The sequence below is a fragment of the Phacochoerus africanus genome, chromosome 10 (genome assembly GCF_016906955.1).
Source record: "Phacochoerus africanus isolate WHEZ1 chromosome 10, ROS_Pafr_v1, whole genome shotgun sequence".
In the NCBI taxonomy this organism is placed as follows: Eukaryota; Metazoa; Chordata; class Mammalia; order Artiodactyla; family Suidae; genus Phacochoerus; species Phacochoerus africanus.
In genome coordinates this window covers 12,016,204-12,043,637 of record NC_062553.1, presented here as the reverse complement: position 1 = coordinate 12,043,637, position 27,434 = coordinate 12,016,204, and positions in this window count along the sequence as shown.

Sequence of the window (27,434 nt, the reverse complement as noted above, 5' to 3'; positions counted from 1 at the left end):
GATTGGCCATTGATTAATGCCCCTAGGTGTTTATCAGTTTTATTGGCCTTTTTAAGAAATTATTTTTCTATTTTGTAAATTTTTTAAAATGTTCTCTATTCCTTATTTTTTTTCTGTTTTATTGATTTCTACTATGATCTTTCTTCTATTTTTCTTAGGGTTTAATTTCATCCTCCCTTTTTGTTTGTTTTAGCTTTTCAAGATTGAAAACTAGATAATTGATTTGTTTTCTCTTTCTTTCTTTCTTTTTATTTTTTCAATTTATTTTTATTTTTTTGCTTTTTAGGGCCGAACCTGTGACATATGGAGGTTCCCAGGCTAGAGGTCAAATCAGTGCTGTAGCTGCTGGCCTATACCACAGCCACAGCAACGCAGGATCCAAGCTGAGTCTGCGACCTACACCACAGCTCAACGGCAATGCTGGATCCTTAACCCACTGAGCAAGGCCAGGGATCGAACTTGTGTCCTCGTGAACGCTAGTCAGTTGCATTAACCATTGAGCCATGATGGGAACTCCTGTTTTCTCTTTTTTATATAAGAATTTCAGATGTAATTTCATTACAAATTGCCTTCCATAATTTTTTTTATATTCAATAAAAACACTTTCTATTTAGTCTTTGACTCATGGATCATATAGAAATATATTGTTTAATTTCCAAGTATGAGGGGGCCTTTCTCAAATGTCTTATTGGTATAAACTTCTAATTAAATACTATTGTAGTTCGAAAACATACTTTGTAGATATCAATGCCTTGAGATATATTTAACTTGTTTTATGGTGAGTTTAAAGAATATTTTGCCTAGGTTTTAAAAATTGCTATCTAAAGGAAGGCAATTCCAATCAAGTTTCTCTACCTGCATTAGGTACCTATTGCTGTGAAGAAGTCACCACACCTTAGTTTGTTAAAGCGACATACATTTATGATCTCACAGTTCCTGTGTGTCAGGAGTCTGGGCATGGTTTAGTCGGCTTCCCTGCTCAGAGTCTCACAACGTTGCAGGTGAGGTTTCGGCTGATCTACATTCCTTTCTGGAACTCAAAGTCCTCTTCCAAGCCCACATAACTGCCTGCAGAATTCAGTTCCTTGAGTTTGTCGGACTGAGGTTTCCATTTCCAGGGGCCACCAGCAGTTTCCTGACATGTGGAACTCTCCATAGGCAGGGTACGGCACGGGTGTTTGCTTCTTTAAGTCAGCAAGAGGGGCCCCTTCTCTCATGCATGCTAGGAAAACATGTGAGTGTGAATTATATATGTGCATGTATGTATTTCATATATATGCCTATACATTTCCAAACACTCCTGCATCATTTCGTTATCTCTTCTCTATTAATTCATTTTTTTTCTTCTGTTGAATATATTTGTATGGGTTTACTTCTGGGTTTTCTATTCTATTCTGGGTATTCTATTCTATTCTATTCTATTATCTGTCCACATATCCATCCTTATCGTACAATCTTGATTACTACAACTATATAATTGTTTTGAAATCAACAGACTGATTCTTTTTATTTAAATAAATTTTTTTAGCTATTCTAGTTCTTTACTTTTCCATATATATTTTAGAATAAGCTGTATCTGCAAAATATCTTGCCGATATTTTGATAGAAACTCAGTTAAAGCTGTATATAGGTTTAGGAAGAATCAACATCTTTACTATGTTGAGTCTTGCAATCCATGAACGTGGTATGTTTCTCCAACTATTTAGTTCATCTTTGACTTCTTTCATTAGCATAGAGTAATTTTTATCATGCAAATTCTGCCCTTGCTTTGTTAGATTTACATATAAGTATTTCCTTATTCTATTGTTTAAAATAAATGAGGCGTTCCTGTCGTGGCGCGGGGAAAACGAATCCGACCAGGAACCATGAGGTTGTGGGTTTGATCCCTGGCCTCGCTCAGTGGGTTAAAGATCCGGCATTGCCGTGAGCTGTGGTGTAGGTCGCAGACGCGGCTCGGATCCCACATTGCTGTGGCTATCATGTAGGCTGGCGGCTACAGCTCCAATTAGACTACTAGCCTGGGAACCTCCATATGCCATGGGTGCAGACCTGAAAAGACAAAGGGACAAAAATAAATAAATAAATAAATAAATAAATAAATAAATAAATAAAATGAAATCGTATTTTTTACTTTGACATCCATATTTCATTGGTGTTATAAAGATATACAATTGGTTTTTGTGTGTTTATTTTTTATCCTGTGACCTGGCTGAACTCACTTATTAGTTCAAGGATTTTTTTTTTTTTTGATAGATTCCTTGGGGTTTTCTATGTAGAAAATCAAGTTTTCAGATAGAAAGAGTTTTATCACTTCATATATCCTGCGTGCCTTTTAACTCATTTTTTTTTTCTTGTGACACTGGCTAAGTTCTAATATTTTGTTGAGTAAGAGTACTGAGAGCAAAGATCCTTGCTTTCCCAAAGTTAAGGGAAAATCATTCAGTCTTTTACCTTTAAGTATAATGTTAAGAGTTATTTTCTTCTAAGATGCTCTTTATCAGGTTGATAACTCTAACTCTCTGACTGTATTATCATGAAAAGATGGTGAACTTTGTTAAATACTCTTTTTGCATCACTTGATAGGACCATGTGATTTTTATTCTCTGGTTTATTAATATGATCGATTACATTGATAGATTTTCAAATGTTGAACCAGCCGTGTGTCACTGGAATAAACCCCACTTAGTCATGGTGTATAATTATTTTATATATTGCTGAATTCTCCTTGCTAATATTTTACTAAGAAATTTTGTGTTTGTACTCATGAAGAATACTGACCTGCAGTTTTCTCTTTTGTACTATCTTTGTGTGGTATTGGTAATACTAGCCTTATAAAATAAATTGAGAATTACTCCTCCTTTATATTTGAAAGAAATTGTATAGAATAATTGTTCATTCTTCTTTAAACACTTGAAGAATTTCACAGTAAAACTATCCAGGCTTGGAGATTTCTTTTTCCATAGTTTTTAAATTAAAAATTTGATTTTCTTAAAATAAATCCATGCACTTATCATCAGTTAACTCACAGAATTTGAAAACAAACTTATGGTTAAGGGGCTGGGAATGCTTCATGGAACAGGTGGCATTTGAGCTGCAAAAGTCTGTGATGATTGGTTGGCAGAAGTCTAAGAGGTAATGCTTGGCATGGACTAAGTGTCCATTAAATGTTGGCGGGCAACTCCTGCATCTTGACTCTTCTTGCCCTAAACTCCTGCCACACTTATAAGTCAATGTCACCAAAAAGATTCTGCCTCACCATACACATATTTTGACCTGTGTATTTTTGCCTGCTAAACTTGACCTTCCTTAAGTCCCCATGTTACATCCTTGTAGCTGGTGTACGCCTGGTACACATTAGGTGCTCAAAAGATCTTGATTTTCTTTAGAGGTTCATTAGCAGCATCCATAATATACTTCTAGGGGACCTCTCAATATTTAATGTAGAATTGCTTCATCCTGTTGACACATAATAAATGTTGCTGACTATGCCACTAATGGGTTGAGAAAAAGAAATCCACCTTTCTTGAAATTCTGACCCTGTGTCTCTCTGGGCTAAGGTAATTATACAGATAATTAAGACTAGAAGAAACTTGCTGTTTTCATTTGTCCTACCCTACCAGGCGTCTCAGTCTGCAGTGATCAAATTCTCTAGTCGACGATTTAACTCTCTGTCTCCCCAACTTGGACAGATGAAACTAGTGCACTGAGCTATCCTAGAGAGCCCAAGGAGCTGGAGTTAAAATAATAGATGAGCATGAGCCTTAAGAGAAAGAGAGCGAAAGAGAGTAGAAATGTCATTTTTATCTTTCGAAAAATGATCACCCTGCTTACGGCTTTTTGGTAAATGATGGGTAGGTGTCTATTAAGATAATGATCGAAAAGCTGAATGAAATTGCAGACAGAGGTCAAGAGCAGACTGGGGAAGATGGGTATTTGGTCTTTGGTGAGATGAAGGATGGAGCCCACTCCCAGCTTCCCTCCACGTTTCCCATTTATTTGGCAGGATGAGGTCTTTTCTTGTTGTCCTTGTTAGGGAACCCCTATCTCCTAGACACTTGGAGGGAAATTGAAAGCTGAGGGGCGATGATGCTGCTAGTTTTTGCCAAAGACCCACAGAAGTGTGAGGAAGAGAAAATGAGAGATGAGCCGTGATGAGGCTTCCCGGGATCCAGGCTATCCTTGGAGCGGCAGGTTGATCAAGATGGGTCCCTACAGTGGAGGCCTCCTGTTCTCTGCAGGGTCTTCTCCCACACAACCACCAAACAAGGCAGTCACTGGCCTACCCTTTCTTTTCATCATCAACTAAGGCATCTACTAAATATTTTTATAACCCATCTACACATGCATAGTTTAAGAGCATGTATCTATGTAAACACTGTCATACTAAATTTAAAATTACAGTGGGCTTTGTCAAGATTGTGTTGAAAAATGTCCAATAATTTCTATGAAAAATAAAGTTATGTAGCTCTTCCTTAATGTCACAGGTATTAAAATTAATTCTTTTACATGTTTAAAATAAGCAGCACTGCAAAACAAAACAAAACAAAAAAAGCACCCACTAGGTTAAGGATCTGGCGTTGCCATGAACTGTGGTGTAGGTCATTGCAGATGCGGCTTGGATCCTGCATTGCTCTCACTCTGGTGCGAGCTGGCAGCTACAATTCCAGTTTGACCCCTGCCCTGGGAGCCTCCGTATGCTGTGGGTGTGGCCCTAAAAAGTGGAAAAAAAAAAAAAGCATCCACCACTATTACTATTAAAGAACCCATGCATTACTATTAAAAGCTATTCGTCCTTCTCTGTCTGACTTAGTATGATAATCTCTAGGTCCATCCATGTTGCTGTTGCAAATGGCATTATTTCAGCCTTTTTTAAATTAAAAAAAGATTTTTTTTTGGTCTTTTTGTCTTTTTAGGGCCTCAACCGCAACATATAGAGGTTCCCAGGTTAGGGGTCGATTCCGGGTTACGGCTCCTTGCCTACACCACAGCCACAGCAATGCTGGATCCAAGCCACATCTGCAACCTACACCACAGCTCATGGCAACGCCAGACCCTTAACTCACTGAGCAATGCCAGGGATCGAACCCGTGTCCTCACTGATACTAGTAGGGTTCATTTCTGCTGCACCATGACAGGAACTCCTTTCAGTCTTTTTTATGGCTGGGTAATACTCCATCGTGGGTGTGGGTATGGGTGTGTGGGTGTGTGTGTGGGTATGTGTGGAGGTGTGTGTATACACATATATATATAGGTGCTGTGGTATTAAGAGTTCTGGCTGAACTTTTCTGCTAAGACCTCTGCTAAAGATGCTGCCCTTCATCTTCACCCTTGTTCCGTGGGGACAAAGGCTCCCTTCAAAGCCCCCATGTGTAAATGCAAACCTCCAGCTGAAACCTTCCTGGGGGCAGCCCTTGCTTTGGCATCTCCACCCTGGGCACTGCCACTGCCCCTCTTCTTCTTTCCCACTCACCGTGCATCTTGGCTTCTAGGAGAAATAGTGGCTGGGCTTCTAGATTCATCCAGAACCCGAGCTTCTCTGCATTTCCAGAAAAGAAGGACGTGATTCAAATCAGATCCCCAAGGCAGAAAAGTTTTATCTTTCTCCTGAGCATTAAAGCTGAAGCCAGGCCTTCTGTAACAAAGCAGATATGTTCATACCAAAAAGAGAACAGCTATAAAAATGTCTAGGGGGAATTACTGTCATGGCACAGCAGAAGCAAATCCGACTAGGAACCACAAGGTTGCAGGTTCGATCCCTGGCCTTGCTCAGTGGGTTAAGGATCCGGCATTGCCGTGAGCTGTGGTGTAGGCCGCAGACGCGTCTCGGATCCCATGTTGCTGTGGCTGTGGTGTAGGATAGTGGCTACAGCTCCGATTTGACCCTTAGCCTGGGAACCTCTATATGTCAAGGGTGTGGCCCTAAAAAGACAACTCACATCCATTTATTGAGTGCTTCCTATGTGTCAGCTATAAGCCAGCAGCCTGGCAGCCTGCCAGCCCTCCACAGTGGTTGCAGGGAAAGGTGTATCCATCCCTCCATCCCCACCTATCTGTCTGTCTGTCTATCCAATCACCCAACTAGACATATCTCATCTGCAATAATGCAAACATTAGTCATTGATTTATTCAACAAATGCAGTTTTAGCATTGCATGAATTTGCCAGGACTGCCATTACAAGGTACCGCACAGTGACAGAAATTTATTTCCTCATAGTTCTGGACACTGGTATTTCCGGACACTGGTAGTTCTGGACAAATAATAGTTCTGGACACTAATAGTTCTGGACACTAGTAGCTCTGGACACTAGTAGTTCTGGACACTAGCAGTTCTGGACATTAATAGTTCTGGACAATATTATTTCTGGACTCTAGTATTTCTGGACACTGGTAGTTCTGGACACCATTAGTTCTGGACACTGGTAGTTCTGGACACTGGTAGAGGTCAAGGTGTGGGAACGACTGCTTCCTTCTGAGGCCTCTCTCCTTGGCCTCTCTCCCCCGTCTTCTTCCTGTGTCTTTCCACGGTCTTCCCCTTGTACATTGTCTATAAGCAAATCTCCTCTTCTTTTTTTTTTTTTTGTTAATTTTATGGCCAGAGCAATGGAAGTTCCTGGGCCAGGGATGGAATCCAAGCCACAACTGCGACCTACACCACAGCTGCAGCCACACCAGATCCTCTTACCCACTGCGCTGGGCTGGGGATCGAACGAAACTGCGCCTCCCCATTGACTGAAGCTGCTGCAGTCTGAACCCATGCATCCCAGTGGAAACTCCCAATTCCCTCTTCTTACAAGGACACCAGTGGGATTGTTTAAGGGCCGATCTTGATGAGTTTATTTTTTTCCTTAATTATCTCTTTAAAGATCCTATCCCCAAATACCATCTGAGATACTGGGTATTAGGTCTTCAACCTGGGATTTGAGGGCAGGACAGGGAAAGACACAAATCAGCCCGTAACAAGCATCTCCTCTGTGCCAGACACTGTTCTAAGATGCTAAAGATACAGCAGCGAAAGAACACAAAAGGGGGAGAAATGATTATTAATAAGAATAAGAGAGAGAGAAGAAAGGTGACATTCTTGGGGCCTCCTTAACTGTGAGGAGAGGCTTTTGGCACGTCTTGTCCCTCTGAGCCATGTGATCAGTTTCCTCCTGAAGTATCTTTCTTCTTGCCCCTCCCCCATCCTCTTCATGAGCATCGTCTGTAGCCCTCTCCTCTCTGCTTCCTGATGAACTTCTATCACTGCCTTATAATTACTTTTTATATGTCTGACTCCCCCCACGCCAAGAGTTCTCTGAGAATAAAAATGTTTTCTTATTCACCGCTGGTCCCGAGCCCATCGTGGTGCCTGGCATGTAGAAGACACTCAATAAATGTTTGATGAATAAATGAATAAAACCAGAGCAGCCTCTGCTCTGCAGGCTTTGCAGTCAGGGGCCTGTGGGATCAGGCGATGGGCGAGAGAGAATTTTAATCAGCAGCAGAAAATTCAAGAACCCGAGACATCTAAAGGCGGCTGGTCTGACTTTCCTGCCATCAGCTGCAGGATTTTTGAAAGGCAAAGACGGATAAAAAATTTTGTGGGCTGGTTAAAATGAAACCTGAAGTGTGAACGTTTTATTTTAGTTTTTAATTGTGAGGCTTTCTGTGAGAACCAGGGAAAGATAGCAGGGCTCACCCCCAAATGGAAGCTGAGACTAGGATTTGTTGTTTCTTTAATCTTGAAAGTGCAAGGCAGGAGGTGTGAGGGAGGAGGTAAGACTGAGATATTAGGGGGGGATAATAAAACTGCAATTTATTGAGTTCTTACTTACATGCTTGACACATCACTCAGCTTGTTACATACATGATCCTATTGAAACCTGACATCAACAGGCAATTAAAGCTTTCATTTCAAATGAGAAAACTGCACAGAGGGGGTGAATAACCAGCTCCAGGACACACAGCCTTCAGACCCCAGAGCCAGAGCCAGGATTCATCCCAGAACCTCTTGACGCCAGTGGCCTTGCTCTTTTTTTTTTTTTTTTTTCTTAGAAACTCTTTCTCTTAAGATGCCTCAGTTGCTTTCTCCTATCCCTCGAATTCTTCCTTTACCACGTTCTGCTCCTGCACATTAGCTCATGGGCTATGCACTGAGACTTTGCATTTCAACCAAACTTCAGGGCACACAGATTCTGAGTCGAAAACAAAGCAAAACAAAACAAAACAAAACAAAAAAAACCTAACCAATCTGGAGATCCAGCGATGGAGCCAAGTGGTGATTTTCCGCTATTTGTTTGTTTTCCAGTTTTTCGCTTTGTGGAGTTTGCTACACAGCATTGAAGGAAAAATCAAGGCAATTTTCTCTCAAGAAATCATAGCATCAAATTTTGCTCTGCGAAAGATCAATGTGGGAAGCTTTTTCTGAAGGTACAGTCCCTGTCTCAGTCAGCTTGGGCTGGTCTAACAAGATGCCACGGACTAGGTGGCTTGAACACTACATGTTTATTTCACATAGCTCTGGAGTCTGGCAAGTCCAAGATCAAGGACTGGCTGACTCAGTTCCTAGGGAGAGCTCTCTTCCCAAAGGCTGCCTTTTTGCTGTGTCCTCACACGACGGATAAAGAGGGCTCTGGTCTCTCTTCTTCTTCTTACAAGGATGCTGATCCTTTTAAGGGAGCCCCATCCTCATGACCTCATCTAAACCTAATTAACCCTCAGAGGCCCTGCCTCCAAATAACATCCCCACTGGAGGTTAGAATTTCAACCTAAGAATATTGGGGAGACACAAACATCCAGTCCATATTGGTCCCCTTGGCTGATTTTGTTGTTGTTGTTGTTGTTGTTGTTGCTATTTCTTGGGCCGCTCCCGCGGCATATGGAGGTTCCCAGGCTAGGGGTCCAATCGGAGCTGTAGCCACCAGCCTACGCCAGAGCCACAGCAACGCGGGATCCGAGCCGCGTCTGCAACCTACACCACAGCTCACGGCAACGCCAGATCCCTAACCCACTGAGCAAGGCCAGGGACCGAACCCGCAACCTCATGGTTCCTAGTCGGATTCGTTAACCACTGTGCCACGACGGGAACTCTCCCTTGGCTGATTCTTCATAACGTAGACCCGATCTTTACTTATGGCAAGAACCAACCTATCCTGATCCACAGAGAGCTCATTGAGGCACTCAGAAATCCAGTCCTGTCCAGATCTGTGCTTGAGACTGAATATTTTTTGGATGGGTTTGTGATCTGATAGGACAAAATGCCCAAGACTGGGGTAGCTCCATTTCATTAGCGCTTTCATCTACAAGGTGAATGCCTGCTTCTCCCAAACAGCCTGTTCTATATTGACACCGCCTCAGAAACATCTTTTTCCTTCCACTACGCTATTTGTGTTGCAAGGTGAAAAAAAATAAATATTTGATAGAAGAGACTCATTCACCCGAGTTAGGAGGCCTAAAGTGATTTCTCTTCTTGATGTGTGTTCTGGCATCTTAGCGAATGTAATCACCTGACATGTTTATGAAGGTTAGAGCCCCTATCAATAAAAATGTGCCCAACTCTGTCATCCCAGATGCACATCCTCTCCTTGTGCAGTGTTACTAACCAAGGAAAAGCATATTTAAAATAAGACCAGGCCAGGAAGTTCTGATTTCAAAGGCAGGGCTATTTTCTGAGCAAGGGTAGAAAAAAAAAAAAGGATTTGTTCATGTGACAATTATTTTTCACTTGTCTTAAAAATTTGCGTTGTTCACAAAGGTTCTGTCCCTGGCCCCATCCTCCCCAGATTTTATATTACATCCCTTCAACAAGTCCAATCAGATGCATGTCATGAGGCAGATAATCTTAGCAGAATCGAGAGAGGAAATTGGAGGCATAGGATGGAATTGTGTTCCCTTGTAAGGTTTAAAGAGCCTTGAGTTTTGAGTTAGGTGTAGGTCCTCAGCCAAGACTCGAGGATCAGATGCGTTCCAGAATTCAGAATCACAGACTCAGGAGTTCTCATCATGGCTCAGCAGAAACGAATCTGACTGGGATCCATGAGGATGCAGGTTCGGTCCCTGGCCTCACGCAGTGAGTTAAGGATTTGGCATTGCCATGAGCTGTGATGTGGGTTGCAGATGCGGCTTGGATCTGGTGTTGCTGTGGCTGTGGTGTAGGCTGGCAGCTACAACTCAATTAGACCCCTAGCCTGGGAACATCTGTATACCGCAGTTGTGGCCCTAAAAAAAAAAAAGGAGGTAACTCAGTGTACACGTTGGGTATATTACATGATACCCACAGCAGAAGCTATGGGGAGTTACCCAGTATCCTAACCTTACTACTTCTGCAGGAAAATATACTAATGATCCCACAAGGTGGGATAAAGACCAACAGTAATGGTTAGATTTGCAGCCAAATGAATTTTGAAGAAAACATCCAACTTTCAGGGTACTCTGGATTTTACAATTTGGAAAAAGGGGCTGTGAAGCTGTGATATACAATTAAAAGAAGATAGACACTATAGTCTCACTTTTAGGCCGCCAGCTGCCTTGGAGAAAAATCCTAGAGTTGGGGGGAAATTTCTCCAAGACTTTCTCTCCTCATCACAATACTGGTCAAAGAAGCGCATTAGGAATCTGTGTAATTTAGGTGAACTCTCTGGGAAATCCCTCCCCCACCCCCCACTCCTCATCCTGCGTTTCCTCCCTCAATTTGAAATTGCAGGAATTTAGGAAAAGGAGAAGGATTTTTTGGTTTGGTTTGGTTAGTTCATTGTTCTTCTTTTTCCAAAAGCCATAGAAATCAGATACGAAAACAAAACAAATGAAAAGTATCAAGCTCCTGACCACCCAAAGAAAACGACAGCAATTTGCTATGTGTCTTTCCAGAGTTTTGTTTTTCTAAGCACTGAAATAGTTTTATTAGCAAAATGAACAAATACTACACATAATTCTTCCAGTGGAGGACATTTGGCAAAAGTTGGGATTTTACAAATGTGGGACGTGTAGTTTCAGCAGGCAGAAATTGAGAACAAAAACATCTGTAATTCCCCCATGCATATTTTCATTTGGAAGTTGGGCACTTTTTTAAACCCTACGTTTTGCGTAGGATTTGCGTTAATTTCTTGTGCCTGAGAATATACATATATAAACTCCTCCGAGAACCCCACTGCAGACCCTCGGCCTGGAGCTGCTTTCCTCAAAGCATGAGGAGGTCTTTAGCATCCTCTTTAAAATTTGATTGAAAGCCAGAGAGACAGAGAATTTCATAAACTATGGAAGGAAATGTAGAAATGAGGTTCAAGGGTCAATCCTCTCATTTCACAGACAAGACATTGGGGCTGGGGTGGGGGGGGGGTCCCTTCCAAGTCAATGGCATTGGGTCCCGATGCCTGGATTCAAGTCCCAGGTACCCCAGTGGGCAAATCATTTAACTTCTCTGAGCCTCGGTTTCCTGGGCTGAAATGGGGTCAGGACAAGTACAAACTTCATCAGGCATCCTTATGCCAACTGGAGGTTGGCACTTGCCATCCGCCTCTGCGAGGATTGAATCATGAGCCACTGCAGCTGCCGGCCCTCAACACCCCCTGAAAGGAGCTCCGGGTGGAGACCAGGAGGGAGGCGCTCTGCACTCTGGGAAAACAGGCAGAACAGGTGTTCAAACAGTTAAGACATTTTCAGGAGAAGATTTGCTGAGCCCAATTCTTGCATCTCCTTGTATCTAAAAAAGCACCGAAGTTCCCATCATGACCCAGTGATTTACAAACTTGACTAGTATCCATGAGGACTCGAGTTCGATCCCTGGCCTTGCTTAGGGGATTCCGGTGGTGCACGCTGTGGTGTAGGTCACAGAGGAGGCTCGGATCCCACGTTGCTGTGGCTGTGGTGTAGGCCAGCAGCTGCAGCTCCAATTAGACCCCTAGCCTGGGGCCTTCCACATGCCGCGGGTGTGGCTCTAAAAAGACAAAGAAGACAAAGATAAAAATAAAAAAGCAGGAAAACCTTTCATGGTGATGTCTGCTCCTTATAACTAGCAGTAACCTTCACCAGACTAGCAACGACCTTCTGTTGCAAAACGTGACTTGACTGCATGAGCCTCGCCTTTCGCCCAAATCACGTGTTTACTGACATCCCTCTACCCCTTTGGAGCAGTGTTTCAGAGCAGTGTTTCAGAGCAGTCTGAAGTGCTGCCTCCTGGGCTAGAGTCCTCATCTTGCCCCAAATCAAACTTAACTCACCACTCTTACCTTGTGCTTTTTTTTTTTTTTTTTAAAGGCGACACTAGGGACTATATGAGCTGACACGCTTGAGGGCTAAGACCTGTGCACAGTTGCTAGTGTCAGTGACAGAAGCGGGCCTGGGACTCAGGCCTCTTTATTCCTGGGGCAGGGCTCTTCTCCTGACATCATCCAGGTAGGACGGGGTGGGGGTGGGGGGGCAGCCTACAGAGCGTGGGACTTCCTGAATGGTGATGTGGTGGCAGAGGGTGGGGCCAAGGCCACCCGATTATTCTCACCCTTTCTCTTCCTTTAAAATAAGCATCACCGACTGAGCAGCTGTAGGCGCCATCTCCCTTTTGTTAGTGGAGCTTGAACTGTCTGCAGGAAGTCCCGTTCCTTGATGACACTTTCAGCAGGAGATTGAGAAGGGGCAAGGCCTTGGAGGTGGGGGAAGGGAGTAAAGATGATTCTAGAAAGGAATCATTGCGGAGGGTGGGAGACTATCCATGAAGCAGGCACTTGCCCTGAGAAAACAGTTCTCCATCTAAAAATGTGGCTAACATTTTTCTGGAATGAAGATGACATGTAAAAAGTATAGGGACCGTGCTGGGCAGTAATGTATAGATTCCTCAGTAGCCCATGAACACTGGGGTTTAATGTCAACTTGCTGCTGGAGAGATGGAGAAAACACAATAAAAGTTGGCTTAAACCTGATTCCTGAAGCGCCAGACATAGAACGTTAATAAAGATGCATCTGGCTGCAGAAAATATTAACTGTCTTTGGGTGGCTTGAAACAGCCAGGCACACCTGCACTTGAGCACATGCACAAACACATGTGCACACACAAACAATACACATATGCACACACACACATGCATATGTTTAAACACACACACACATATTATTAGCGTGTCCTCCTAAACTTCTGGTGAACCAATGGATGAGGAATCGGTGGTGGGCTCTTGAAATATGATGTGCTGACCAGATGATCCCTTTTCTTGGCTGAAAATCCCTCACTTAGAAGATTCATTGTCTCATTTCTATTATTTTTTTAAGGGACCTTCTCACAAAAAGGAAGCTGTGTTCATAACAACCAGCCCTGTCTTATCATCATATTTACTATTTAGATTTCAGGGAAGATTCGAGGTTCTCTTAATTTGGTGGATTCAAAGCACCCACACTTCCTGGAAGACCGTGATCTATAACCTTAATTTACTTACAAGAAAATTCTAATAGGGTCCAATAATTTGTGGCCTGATACAAATTTTTTATGCAACGTTGAGATGGCTATTCATTCTTTTCCCTGGGGGGGGGGGGGGGTTCTAGGGGGAAGGTACCAAGGCCCTCTAATTCACAAATGGAATTAGTTTTCAGGCGGGAATGGTATTTTTGCAAGAAAAAAAATCCCACCCCGTTTCTCTTCATTGCCTTCGTTGTTGTTCAGAAGAGGCTGCTTGGTGATCCCTGGGGAAGAGCAAAAAGAATTTAGGGTTTAAATATAGTTTGAGATCAGTAAAAAGAGGAAAAGGAATCCAAGACTCAACTCAATTCTTATTAAAGAACTGGGGAGAGGCTGAAAATAGAGGGAAAGGGGAAAGGCTATGCTTATCTATTTAAAGAAATGCCATCCCATTTAAACAATTAAATGTATCCTATACTCTTTGCAAGAATTCATCCATTACGTTCCTTAGAAATTCCCTTTTTGGTGTGTTATCTTGAAACATTTGCAGCAAGTGCTAGTGCAAACGAGAATTTATGGAAAAAACTCCAAAATGAAAAAAAAAATTTTTTTTGAGTAGCAAGAGGATCTATTTTATTTTATTTTTTGTTATGAAAAAAAATTTTTACATGCAGTATTAACAGGCCTTCAAACTTCCATGAATCAAATTTGAAAGGGATATAAGAAAACATCTTTGCTTTTTACAAGAATGACTAGACAGATAAACCCAGTTCCCCTTTGACTGGAAGGGAAGAAAGCCCATCACCACATTTCAGGTCCTTTCAAAATGGTCCCGGGAGCCAGACCCATGCCCTGGATGCTGTGGTTTTAAATGCCTCCCCCCACCCCTGTGGCTCAGTGGCTGGGTCACCGCCCGCCTTTCTGAGCCACGCAGGCAAATCTAATCCAGTGGCACGAAGCTGCCGAGCCCTTACCCCCAGGAGGCTCTGAGCGCCTGGCAGAATCTTAGCGTCTCTGAATAAGACAGAAATTTATTAGGAGGAAATTATTCTGGTGTCTTCAGAAATACAACATTCCTGATAAAAATCTTGCTCCTGACAGCAGACTAACAAGATACATTTGTTAGCGGTTTCTGTTCCCGGGAATCCTCCGTGAATGCCCTGTCTTTTGATTGCACCGTTTGAGGGAGGCGCAGGCAGTGACAGGCTTGATTCAAGTTTTCCATTTTGCAAACATTTGAGCTGAGGATGGTGGGCCTTCACTCAACCTGCCCTGTGCTCTAGGAAAGGATGGAGTCCCAAGGCATGTTCATCTGGTCCATACCGTTGGCTGAGCACCTACTCAGTGCCAGGAACTGGATTGCTCACAGGGGGTAGAGTGTGGCCTAGTGCCTACAGAGAGGTGTCATTTCCTTATCCGTGCTGGACAAGTCACGTCACCTCTTGATCTCAATTTCCACTTCTGTCCAGGGAGGAATGGAATAACTACCTTGGTGTGTGTGCGTGTGTATGCGCGTGCGCGCGCGCCCATGCAAATTAAATGTGATTTCTAAGCACTTTGCACAGTGCCTGATGCATGGTTAGGTACACGTGAAATAATTACTACTTTCGGTTTTTATTAGTGAGGTACAACTCTTGCCTTCAGAGAGCTCATAGCCTGACAGACCAACAGATGCATTCCAAGACTGCTAGTCAGCTGAGTGGACTTGGGCATAACCAACCCAAATGTTTCCAACTCAGACAGAAGCCCTTAGGCACTTTACTCACAAGAAAGCCTCTGAGAAAGCTGAGCTCCTATGTATTTCAGAAAATATTGTTACAAGCTTAGTCTTCTGATTGCCGCTTTGGTTGTACATTAGGAAGAGCAATGAAGAAAGGCTAGAGCACCTAGAAATTATCAGGCGAAGTCAAATTAGACTGTGAGACATAAACATCATATGCTGTCACTTATATGTGGAATCTAAAAAAAGGGTACAATGAACTTCTTGGCAGAACAGGAACTGATTCGCAGACTTTGAAAAACTTACGGTTACCAAAGGAGACAGGCTGGGGAGGGCGGAGAGGGATGAACTGGGGGTTTGGGGTAGAAATATTGTAAAATTGGGTTGTGATGATGGCTGTACAACTATAAATATAATAAAATTAATCGAGTTCAAATAAATAAGTAAATAAAGAAATACATAAATAATTTTAAAAAGAAAAGAAAGGTTAGAGCTTGCTAAGAGCAATATGGAAACGGCAGTATGGAAGTAGACCCAGCATCTCGAGAGCAGGAAAGAAGGCAGGATGCTTATAATGATCTGAATTTCGACATCACAGAAGTTCGGGGGGCGGGGAGGATTTGCAAGAAGGTAACAGCTCTTATTACATCTCAATACATGAAGGACATTTAAGGACCTGGGTCCTACTTTATACCATCACATTCATGACCCTCAATTACAAACAAAATGAAGATTCAATTCTGTCCAGGGTGGTGTATTGAAGAAGATTGGGAATATATGATTCTTTTAAGAGAAACAGAGTAAAACGGTAAAATATTAAACTTTGGGGACTTCAAAAGGAAATTTCAATATCTGGACAATTTGCTCATATGCTTTTTCCATTATCCACTCTGTCAGGTTAATAAGAGCTCACTGCTATTTGAGACACAGAGGTAGATCTCTGCTTTAAGCAGGGTTTAGCACAAGGCATATTTGCAAGAAAGGGAAGGAAAATGGATTATTTTCTACTAAATTGCAGTCAGTAGAACCCTCTAAATACTTCTTGCAATTATGCAAACACAGTTATTGAATTACCTTTTAGAAAGATGTATTAGTTTCCTGTTGCTGCTATAACAAATTAACACAAACGTAGTGACTTAACACAAATATGTTGCCTTACAGTTGTGGTAGTCAGAAATCTGCCTGGCAAAAGTCAAGGTGTTGGCAGGGCTGGCTCCTTCTGAAGGTTCTGAGGGGACGATCTGTTTCCTTGGTTTTTCCAGCTTCTCCTGGCTTCTGCTTTCTTTGGTTCCTGCCCTCTTCCCCTCTCCTTGAAGCCAGCAGCTCTGCATCTTCAAATATCTCTCCATCTTTCTCACTGTGTCTACTGTCATGGGGTCTTTTCTGTTCTGTGTCAAATCCCCTCCCCCTTATAAGGATACTTGTGATTACATTTAGGGAACATTTAGGATAATCTGGAGTCATCTCCCCATATGAAGATGTTTAACTTAATCATATCTGAAAAATCCTTTGGCCATAGAAGGTGATACTCACAAGTTCCCAGGGACTGAGATTTGGATCTATTTGGGAACACGTCTTCCCCACACCTGATCTTACTTCCCTATATCCCCTTGTTCTCACTCTGCCCCCTTGTTCTTTCTATCCCAGCTGAGGAGGAAAAGTGACTTAATCTGATTGGTCAGTATATGAAAGGAGAAAGAGGTGCACTTGTCTCAGCTCCTCCCAGGCAGCAGTCTTGGCCTTAAAGACTAAGTCCCAAGGATGGGGGATGAGGGAGGCTGGTACATCTGAGATGAACTTCAGAGTCATGATGCTATCATTTTGGGCCCTGTTTTCTTGACTGTTTTGTCCTATTGCACAATTAGTGTAGGACTCAGATAAGAAAGAGAGGTGCTCTTCTAGGAGAATCTCTGTAGTATCACATACTAATTATTTAAATTAAAGTGATACACTTTTCATAAAGCAGACTTCATAATTTTTCTCCTTAGGGATAATTGCTCTGAATATTCAGAAGTACATATTTGCAATGCTTATATATATTTAAACAAGTATATATACAGTATCCAAATCTTCCTTTTTTCACTTAATAATATATCCTGATTATCGCTTCATGTCAACATATATAGATCTATTTCATTCTTTTCAGTAGTGGCATCCCATCGTGTAACTCTACCTTTATTTATTAAACTACCTAATGTGTTAGGTTGTGCCCAAGTTTCTCCTATTATAAAAAAATGGTACAATAAGTTTCTGTTTATAATCCCCAAGGAACTTTATTCAATTTCTAACTTCTCTAAGAAATTTTTCCTTAACTATAAAATGGGAATAACATCAGTATCTGTCTCAAAGTTTTGTTTTTCTTTCTTTCTTTTTTTTTTTTTGTAGCTAAAACAGTTAATGAATGGAAACTGGATATCATAGTGATGATAAATAGTTCAATAAATATCAGCTACTTTTTTCCAACATTTTTTCATTATTTTCCCTATTACTACTAAGCATCATTTCATATAATCCCTACTAATTCCTTTGGATAACTTAGATGTAAGGTTACTGGATCAAAGAGTGTGCACATTTAAAATTTGATACATATTGCCAAATCCCTCTGGTATGTGAGATTGTGTTTCCATACCACACTATCACTATGGGGCAATTTTCAGTCATTGAAAATCTGATTAGATTAAAAATACATCTCATTGTTCTATTTTCCATTTAGTTGACTAATACTGAAATGACATTCTTTTTATGACCATGGCCTTTTTTATTTCTTCATTTTTGATTTTCATAATTGTTTTAAAAGAATCTTTTTTTCTTATTGATTTAGGAAGCTCTTTACATATTAAAATTTTCTTATCTTTGTAGTTCATCCACCTTATAAATATTTTCTGACAGTTTTCTTTGGTCATCAAACCTTATGTATATTGTATTTTCAACACCTCTAAGATGTCAAAAGTTTATAATGGCATACCCTTAGGAATTCTGTATTACTAGGGATATTCTGAATAATATTTTAACAACCAGTAAGTAATTCAGGTAAGTGTTCTGTTACTACACCTCCAAAAGTGAATATAGTCTTTTCCCATTCATAAAAGATAAGAAATAAGTTAACAGGTGGGGTCTCTTAATTCTTAGTTATTTTCCTTTAGCTCGCTAGCTTATTGGCTAGTGAGAACTAGCAGACAACAAAATGCATGAAGAATACAAACACATACTAAAGAGAAAATTTAGAACGAATCATGATTAATCTGTTGGTTACTCTTTTTCATGGATATATGCGCTTATTGGAGTATTTTCATTTTGGATGTTTATCTTGCAATTTATACATATAATATTTATATTCTTCGAGCTTATATCCTTTAAAATATTTATTTAGTAATTTATTCTATTGGTATTCGTTGAAGACCTATAATGAGCTAGGCTCATATTTGCAGTATGTGCTTTTCAGTGTGGGATTGAGCACTGGGCTTCCACATCTTTACAGTCACAACTAGTTTCTTTTCATCTGTTGTCTTATTGCATATTAATTTTTTTTCCTGCACCACATGATTTTATTACCTTCTGCTGTGCATCAAAGACTCACTCCGAGTACACTGAAAGCTTCTCCAGGGCAGATAAATACCCTACCCATCTAAATACCTCCACAAGGCCTAGGACAGTGATTTGCTCATGCAAAGGGTTCAGTGAAAACATTTTCATTGGGTGAACTAAAAATTTGGTGACAAGTTCTGTCATTAGCTGTGTGATTCATCCGACGTCACTTAACTGCCTCCTGTCTCAGCGTCCTCATCTGTGAATTCAATGGTTCAGTTACTGGAGAGAGGGACCAATGGTGACATTTGTCCTGCCAAAGCCAATGGTTGTGTCCTGTCTTCTTGGAGTGGAGGATGTGCCTGGGACTGGCACTGGCGTGGAGAAGCTGTCATCAATCACCGATGTCTGTGGTGGGAAGGCAAAGAGAAGGAGTGGACCGTGATTTCCCACCAGTGGCCCAGAACAGCGCTGTTTCTTTCTCGCTAGACATTTCTACAATTTCACGTGATCTGCTTATTAATCATGCTATCCCTTCACTTTCACTTGGCACATAATGAGCCTGCAGCATTATTCAAATTTTGAAGTAGCTTTTTTTTTTCCCCTCCTAACTATTCTGAAATTCCAAGGCACTTACAGCCTTTGGGAACTTGCCCATTTAAAGTCAGTGACACCAGATGGTCCCCCAACCAAATATATAATTACTTCTGACTTGAGCTAACAAACCAGGCAACAAACTTGTGAAAAAGTAGTTGTGAGACATTTGTATCTGACAATTTTGAAAACGGCTTTTATTTTTTAGTAAATAAATAACTTTGGCATTTTTATCAATAAAATAGGAATGTACTCTTATTGCAGACTTTTTAAAAGTGCATGTAATCTAAAAGAATATTTAAAAACACCTAAGAACATGCAATAAATGTCATTCTATACTTCTGTGTTGGTAAACGTGCATCTCTTAAATTGGTTTAAACTTATAGCATGATGGAGTTCTCATCGTAGTACAGCGGAAATGAATCCAGCTAGGAACCATGAGGTCACGGGTTCAATCCCTGGTCTCGCTCAGTGGGTTAAGGATCTGGCGTTGCCCTGAGGTGTGGTGTAGGTTGCAGACACAGCTCAGATCCCGCGTAGCTATGGCTGTGGGGTAGGCTGGTAGCTATAGCTCTGATTCAAGCCCTAGCCTGGGAACCTCCCTATGCCATGGGTGCAGCCCTGAAAATAAAAAATAAATAAGTAAAAAATAAACTTGTAGCATGAATTCCATGGCATCATGTTGGAGCTTTGAGAACACCTGCAAAAGCACCACCAAGTTCCTTCCTGAATGGTGAGCTATTTGAAACATATGTATCACCTAGATAACTGATGAGGCTGATATTGGACATGGCAGCTCACGGTTGAAGACTGGTAGCCCTCTTAACCCGGAACCCCAGGATAACACCGACTCTCCTCCCAGCCCCAGGCAGGGCTGGACAGGCTGTTCCTGCCCCTGTGGACGTGGAGGCCTGTGAACATCTCATTCCTAAGAGAGATCAGGGAGGGGCCCGCTAAGTCTGCCCACTTGATTCTTTCCAAACACACCATTTAGAGAAAGTACCACCCCTTGCCTATTGAAGAATGCAAAGGGGACCAAGAGGAGTAGAGATTATCCTGGTAGAGCATCTTTCGCATCAAAGGAAACATTAGAAACGGGAAGGAGGAGTTCCCGTGGTGGCGCAGTGGTTAACGAATCCGACTAGGAACCATGAGGTTGCGGGTTCGGTCCCTGCCCTTGCTCAGTGGGTTAACAATCTGGCGTTGCCATGAGCTGTGGTGTAGGTCGCAGACGCGGCTCGGATCCTGTGCTGCTGTGGCTCTCAACCCCTAGCCTGGGAACCTCCATATGCCATGGGAGCGGCCCAAAGAAATAGCAAAAAAAAAAAAAGACAAAAAAAAAAAGAAACGGGAAGGAGCTCTCCAGGGCTGGACGGGCATGTATCCACATACACATTATCTACCGTAATGTATATAAACAGCCCTTATGGGACATTTGGCTTGTTCGCAAGCATCCCATTATATAGCAAATTATTTTGTCTGGACAAATTTTTTTGTCCTCCGCAGGTACAGAAAGGGATGCTCAGTGAGTTTCCAAGTGTTTTCCAGGATGACGAGGTTAGCGTTGGACCTGTGCTTTGAACCCAAGTTCTCCAAAATCTGAGATCCCACGTGGCCAAGGCACTTCAGAGGGCTCCCCTGCACTGCTTGAGGTAGCTACGTGAAAGGCTGGGTGGCAGAGATGGGCTTTGTTGGGTGTTAACGATAGAGACCAAACAACCAGGAAATTACCCAAATACGTGATGGTTTGACCCAGCCCACCGGGTACACATGGCAGGTGAAGGCTCCCAGCCGGATGGAGTGAGGAGGCAAGATTCTGTAAAGAGGCGACTTGCTCTGTGTGCGGCCACAGGCAGCCTGTGAACAGCAATTACTGTCCTGGCAGCGTCTCTCTAAAGGACGGCCCTGCTTCTGTTCAACTGACAGTGACCACGTCCCATCTTCACTTCCTGGAAGAGGACACGAGAAATTACAGACATGTGTCTTCAGAGCCCAAGTCCCGGAGGCTTTTTATTGGAGAAATTTGTCATAAACAAAGTAGAAAAAGCAGCACCCGGATGCCAGCGATGAGACTCAGATGTCAGGGCTTGACCGGCTTCCTCATACACTGCTGGTCTGATCTGAAGATGGATGTTTCGTTGACAGCAGGCACTTCTGGTGTGTCACAGCCCACACAAACGCATCTCTCTCATTTTCTCGTTTCTGGCCTAAGGGTCTCAGGGTGAAACTTTTTTTTCTCCACTTTTTCCTGTCTCAAAGCCCTGTTCTTCGCTCTAGCTGGAGATACAGACAAAATCATGCTTTTTTGGGTCAAGTGTATGATATGATATGCTTTCTTTAGGTGGGATCTGCCAAGATGCTGGAGATAATCCTTTGTCCAAGTGCTGCTGGGCTGGATTGTTTTGTAGCAAGTCTGGATTCGCTGCTGGTGGTTGGATACAGGGAGAAAAACAAAACTACTCAGTAGAAGATGGAAGCAGATGGTTATGAAGAGGCGGGAGGGGTGGGGGCCGGGGGTGGGGGTGGGGGTGGGTGGGGGGTCTGGTTGATAAGAGACCACAGGCAGACACAAAGGAGACGTGGGCAGGGGCACAGAAGTGCAAATGCTGTGGGATTCATTCCTTCGCTTCTTTATTCCTTCTTCTAGCCTGTAGGCAATAGGTGCTTAGCATATGGGAGGCTCTGCATTAAGAACCGCTTTATATAATATGCTTGGATGATACAGAAAAGAACAAAACATATTCCTTGTTCTCAAAAGGCTTAAAAATAAGACATGTATACAGCCATAAAGTGAAACAATGTGTGATGCAGCCCGTTGAGATGTTAATTTGTATCTTGTTTCCCTTCTATTTCTCCCCCTTCCTGCTGGAGTTTCGGGAGCCTTCCATCCTCTCATGCCCCAGGGAAGGGTGCCGTTGGTTGGCCAGGTGTTGGCCGACTTGCCTTAGATCTTCTGCATCATAGGGAAGGAGATTAAACCTACTGAATTCGTTAAATAATCTGACAAAATTATTTTTAATAGTTTATTTGTCGAGCAGCACTTCAAGTATTTCATTCCCGTAAACTCATCATTAATGTCGTAATTGTTGTTAATGTTGCCCCCTTTCAAGAGATCAGTAAACTGAGGCTCAAAGTTTAAGAATCTTGTCCCCCTGATTCTTACTGCTAAGTTCTCACTGCTAAGTTAGTGGCAGAGATGGGATTGAAACCATGCCTGTCTCCATTCCAGCCACTTTCTAGAAAGATTTGGATGTTGGGACTGCAAGCAGTTCTTTGCAATCTATCAAGAAGTCGTGAAGCTATTGTTCTAAGGATGTGGACTCTATAACCTAAGGATTTTTTTAGTGCCCTTATGCAGTTGTTTTCATACTTTCGTATAGCACTTTATAATCTAAAAATGTCAAGTTGCTTTCAAATATCTGTTGTTCCCTTTCTCTGGAAAAAAACAACATTGGACAATATTAAAGACAGAAGGCTTAAATCCCTATAGTCTCATGGACTTGTGCTTTCTAAGGAGGGTGGTCTTTGCGCTGAGGACTATTCTATAAAGTATTACCGACGTATTAAGATAAGCTAGCATTACATTAATCTAGAAAGTTGGTGATCTCAACTTTACAAGCATCTAAGTTAAGCTTCTCTCATGGATATCGTTTCCAAGCTCTCAGTATACAAAGCTTGTGATTCCAAATTTCATGCTCTTTCAAATCTACTGAAACATTTCACCTCTTTGTCATCTCAAATTTTGCTTCTTAGTGTTTCCTGCTGAAGCCCTACCATCTAGAAATCCATTCTTCCCCAAATCTCAATCTCTACCCGGAGAGTTTCAGCCTACGCTGATACCTCCAGCAGCCCATCTAAAACTGAGCACATGGAGTTAACGTCGTGGCTCAGTGGTTAACGAATCCGACTAGGAACCATGAGGCTGCGGGTTTGATCCCTGGCCTTGCTCAGTGGGTTAAGGATCCGGCATTGCCATGAGCTGTGGTGTAGGTTGCAGAAGAGGCTCGCTTCCAGAGTTGCTGTGGCTACGGCGTAGGCTGGTGGCTACAGCTCCGATTAGACCCCTAGCCTGGGAACCTCCATATGCCATGGGAGCGGCCCAAGAAATGGCAAAAAGACAAAAATAAATAAAATAAAATAAAATAAAACCAAGCACAGGAGTTCCCAGTAATGAGCTTGGCCATAATGAACCCTACTAGTATCAATTAAGATACGGATTTGATCCCTGGCCTTACTCAGTGGGTTAAGGATCTGGCATTGCCATGAGCTGCGGTGTAGATCTCAGAGGCAGCTCAGATCGCACGTTGCTGTGGCTGTGGCTGTGGCTAGGCCAGCAGCTGTAGGTCTGATTCTACCCCCTAGCTGGGAACTTCCATATGCCATGGGTGTGGCCCTAAAAAGACAAAAAGCAACAAAGAAATAATAAAATATAACTGACAGATCATCTGTCGCTTGAAATTTGCTCTTGTCCCAAGTTTCCTTTTTAAGTAAGTTTCACGGCCCTTTCCCAGGATTCCCTTTTCACCCACTCTTTGCCCACCTCAGCTTTCTGAAGTATGGCTGTAATTCCTTTATACCCCTTGCTGTCCCCAGTGAGTCAATCACCTGGTAATAGCTCCCAAATTCATCGATTTGCTTCCCTGCTTTTGTGGATTGAATTTTGTCTCCCTATAAATATGTGTTTAGGAGTTCTTGTCGGGGCACAGCTGAAACGAACCTGACTAGGAACTGTGAGGTTGCCAGTTCAATCCCTGGCCTTGCTCAAGGGGTGATGGATCTGGTGTTGCTGTGGCTGTGGTATAGGCCGGCAGCAACAGCGCTGATTTAGACCCCTAGCCTGGGAACTCCACATGCTCTGGGTGTGGCCCTAAAAAGACAAAAAGAACACAAAATAAATAAATAAATATGTGTTTAGGTCCTAAGCCCCAGTACTTGTGAATGCGACCTTATTTAGAAATAGGGTCATTGCAGACATAAATCAGTTAAGATGAGGTCCTACTGAATTAGAGTGGGCCTTAATTCAATGACTGATGGCCTTATAAAGAGAGTCATTTGGAGGAGTTCCTATTGTGGATCAGTGGTAATGAACCCGACTAGTATCCGTGAGGACTTGGGTTCGATCCCTGGCCTTGCTCAGTGGGTTAAGGATGTGGCATTGCTGTGAGCTGTGGTGTAGGTCACAGATGTGGCTTGGATCCCACGTTGCTGTGGCTGTGGTGTAGCTCCAATTCGACCCATAGCCTGGGAACCTCCATGTGCCATGGGTGTGTCCTATGTCGCTGTGGAGGCAGAGATCGAGTCTATGAGCCAAGGAGGGAGAAAGGCTGGCCCATCCCTGGATTTAGGACGCCTAAGCCTCTAGAACGGTGAGAGAACCCATGTCTGTTGCTTTAAGCCACCTGGTTTGTGGTGCTTTGTCACAGCAGCTCTGGGAAAACTAGGACACTTGTCCGCCATCATTTCTCTAGTTCGGGATTCCATTAACTCTCATGTGGATAGAGAGTCACAAACGCTGCCTAGGAAATCTACCTGCTCCTGCCTTGCCTCTCTGCTTCCCGTCCCATCCATTTTTCACGAGGCCACCTGAATAATCAACACACTGAGATGTGCACAGATTGTGTTCCATTTGGGATTAGAACTCATTGGTCTCAAGATAGAGCCTCCACACTTTTAAACTTAGATTCTGGGCTCTCTGCCCCTTTCCTCCAACTCAGCTCAGCTTACAGTTCCACTCTCCTAGTTGAGGGCAGTTATCATCCTTATGGGCTTCTGGAAGACTTATTTTTTTGTTGTTGTTGTTTTTTGGGCCACACCTGGATCATATGGAAGTTCCCAGGTAAGGAATCGAATCAGAGCCACAGCTGCTGGCCTCCGTGGGATCCAAGCTGCATCTGCGACCTACACCACAGCTCATGGCAACACCGGATCCTTAACCAACTGAGCGAAGCCAGGGATCGAACCTGCATCCTCATGAATACTAGTCAGATTCATTACTGCTAAGCCACAATAGGAACCCCTGGAAGAATCTTTAGTGGACCAAATGTTTCACATTATATTGGAGTTGTCAGTTTGCTTTTCGTCACTAGATAAGAAACTCCATGAAGAGAAGCCTGGGTCCATCTTTATCACTGCCACTTCATCACTGTGCCCAAGCCCTGAGCACAGCACTGTGCTTGGCACACAGACATAGAAACGTGTTGTGTCAATGAATGCGTTATCCTCTGAGGATGGATGTGAAGACTGAGGCTCAGTGTTTGCGTGGAATTCCAGATTCCATGCTAAGGAAATCATAGCTAATCATAGCCTGAATTTATTTAATGGGATATCTTGGCAACAACTCTTTGAGAGGTGGGGTTTTTTTTCTTAGCTGTCCTTGCAAATGGAGCAACAGAGGCACAGGAGCTTTAAGGAGATTTGTTTAAGGTCATACCACAAGTTAGTGGTGGAGCCAGAGCTGAACCCAGGTAGTCTGACTTTAGACTCCACAATTTTAGCATAACTCCATTTTCCCAGGATACTTTGGATTAAATAATCAGATGTATTTCGGACCATGTGATCAGAAGATCAGATGGCTTTAATTTTGTTTTCTTTGTTGTTGTTGTTGTTTTCTCTTTTTGCCATTTCTTAGGCTGCACCCGCGGTATGTGAAGGTTCCCAGGCTAGGGCTCTAATCAGAGCTGTATCCACTGGCCTATGCCAGAGCCACAGCAATGCAGGATCCGAACCGTGTCTGCAACCTACACCACAGGTCCCTACAACGCCGGATCCTTAGCACACTGAGCGAGGCCAGGGATCGAACCTGCAACCTCATGGTTCCTAGTCGGATTCGTTAACCACTGCGCCATGACGGGAACTCCTAATTTTGTTTTCTGAGTAGATGGTCACTATGCAGTGTAAAGAAATGGGCATCATTCATATATATTCTGCACAGCACTCTACTGAATCCTAGACAATGGAGTTCAATTTTAACTTCTCTTCATTCCACATCATTTAATGAAAGCTTACTCTACACCAGGCACTGCTGAAACTGAAAACACTTCGACTTGAACCTCACCAGAACCCAGACTGGGACCTGAACCCACTTGCCGGCACTCAAACCCAGCCTAAACCCAGACTGGGGCTTGAACCCATGGTTTTTAAATTAGACTTATTGGAGGCTCAGGTTCTTTGTGCCTCTGCGCAGAAGGAATTCGGTGAGCCACAAAGGGATAGGCAAGAAATAGCTTTATTAAGGTAAGATGCTTGCGAGAGAGGCAAGCGGGCAGGCAAGGAAGCTCTGCCCCGAGGATTAGGTGGGCTACAGTTTTTTTGATCCAAGGGGAGTGGGGGGGGGGCGGTCAGAAGAGATTGCCTCTTCCTCTTTCTTGGAGTAGTAGCTCCTCCTTGGTATCTGGTAAGAGAGTATTTGACCCTATGAGGTCCAACTAGGACTGTCATGGTGCTTATTGAAATCAGCAGAAGCTAATTTACAGATGCTAAAATATGTTGGGTCATCTCAGGTTTCTGTATAATGAGGGTCTCCTACTTTGGAAAATCATCTTTCCCTTAAACTCCTGCCCTTGGTCCTAAGGGTCATTGTCTTGTTGAACTTGAAGGCAGGCCTCATTTTTTCTTTTACTTAGTGACCAGAAGCCTATCTCATGAAGCAAAACCGCTTCATTCTGATGGCTTTTTTTTCTTTTTTGGCTTTTTAGGGCTGCATCCATGGCATATGGAAGTTCTCGGGCTAGGGGTTGAATCGGAGCTACAGCTGCTGGCCTACAACACAGCCATGGCAACATGGAATTCCAGCTGCATCTGTGACCTACACCAGATCTCACGGCAAGGCCAGATCCCCAACCCACTGAGCAAGGCCAGGGATCCAACCTGCATCTTCTCTACCAGAATTTCCTAGGTTTCCCTCTGTCTGTGGTCCCCTAATGGGACTTCTACACCTGCCTGTGTAACTGTCTTACTCCATCCCTGTCCCTATGACTAATGCTGACGTACAGAGATGGTCAAAACCAAGCCTTGGTCTCAGGACCTCACATTCTGCGAGGCGAGACGGTCAAGCAAATAAAAATATTGAAGTTTGGTGTGGTGAATATGACCGTGGATTCATCTTCAAAGCAGAGAGGTAGACCTGGGAGGGCTGGACTCACTTCGTCTGGGAAAAGGGAGCCAGGAAAAAAGCTGTTGAGTTGTGAAAGATGAAAGAGCACTTACCATTGGGGAAGGGCAAGGACTTGAGAAAGAGCA